We start from the raw sequence: 1725 nt of genomic DNA, 5'->3' as shown, positions 1-1725 counted from the left end.
TTAGGATAACGGTATAGTTAAGATTTCTTGCGCGACAACATCCATTAGAACAGATATATGTGCCATTACGAAATTATCACCCTATTTCGTAATGGCACATTCTTGCCAAGGCCACATGCAGCGACATTGTTGTTTCAATCACGGAATACATGCATAACGTAGCACTTCGTGCAAACCAGGTATTTCAGAGGGGCCTAGTCGTATTGCAAAATTTGGGATCGACCGGGCAGACTAAACTGGCGTACGAACACGACGAACTGTGTAGCATTGCTGTTTCAAGCAATGACGTCAAGCGCAGTTGACAACTTTGTTCAACTATGCAGCGATACGAGTCACTCACTCACTCACTCACTCACTCACTCACTCACTCACTCACTCACTCACTCACTCACTCACTCACTCACTCACTCACTCACTCACTCACTCACTCACACTCACTCACACTCACTCACTCACACTCACACACTCTCACACACACATACACACACACACACACACACACACGCACACACACACACACACACACACACACACACACACACACACACACACACACACACACACACACACACACACACACACACACACACACACACACACACACACACACACGCACGCACGCACGCACACACACACGCACGCACGCACGCACGCACGCGCTAGAAAGCTTCCAAACCTGACGTGATAAGGATGCAGTGCACAAGAATTCAAGTTCACAAAACGCCGAACTTCTGTAAACACACTTAACTGCGTGATGGTAAGGATGGGTGCGTTGTGGCAGGTGTCTCGTGCGCTTGGCCACAATTGTTTTTCCCATCTCTCTTACTATTAGTGCGGTGTGTTTCCCCTAAAGTTCTACAAATCGGTATTTAAAAAAAGACAAGCAAATAAGAGGCTTATATTTTCTTTCTTCCTTACTGCGGGACCTACAGGAAACGCTACGTCCTCAAGGCCCGCGAACGAAAGACACCTCTTCTACAGATCGTGAGTCAAAGCCTTTGTTTCCTCTTGGAGCAACGTAAACGTGCAAAAGTTGCTCTCGGCGCTGCAGTTCAACACATATTCAGAGATGTTAAAGTAGAGAACAGTCATTTCCTTGAACAAATAATGAGTGTGGATGACGCTAGAAACGCTGCAAGTTGGCACATATTGCACGCATGAATGTTTACGCAGATACTCTCGCGAGAGGGTCTTCGCTACACTTATGGGAGCGCCGCGCGTGTCAACCCGTTTCCATACTGCCGTATGCGCTACGAACTTTTGCGAAAGTTGACGAAGCTTTACAACCGACGATTCGCAGCCCCAGAAGCTGCTGGTGTAACGAAGATTTGTTGCTGCTCGCCTATGCAGACAGATACCGCCGTTTTTCTGACGCGTTCCTCTTGATGTGTACTCCCGAGTGTGCTCCGAAATGCGTCTTAGGCGTGAAAAAAAAAAAGAAAGAGAACTAAACGAACAGGAAGAAAGAGAACGACTCAGTGCTAACGCTCGAGTAGAGTCGGAAACGACGAGCGTGATTTACGGCCACGGATGCCGGCATTTTCGTCGGCCCCGGCTTTTACTCGGAGAGAAAGTCATTTACTCATCCTAAAGAGGAAGTTGGCGCGATTGAAGGGTGCGCACTTTTTGGTACGCATTTGTTTTCACCTCATCCAAACGCCACCGATAGCAGTGATGCTTCAACTGTAGCAAACCAGTAAAATGTTGAAGACGTGTATGTTGCTA

The sequence above is a fragment of the Dermacentor variabilis genome, chromosome 2 (assembly GCF_050947875.1).
Source record: "Dermacentor variabilis isolate Ectoservices chromosome 2, ASM5094787v1, whole genome shotgun sequence".
Taxonomy (NCBI): domain Eukaryota; kingdom Metazoa; phylum Arthropoda; class Arachnida; order Ixodida; family Ixodidae; genus Dermacentor; species Dermacentor variabilis.
This window is presented reverse-complemented; position numbering follows the sequence as displayed.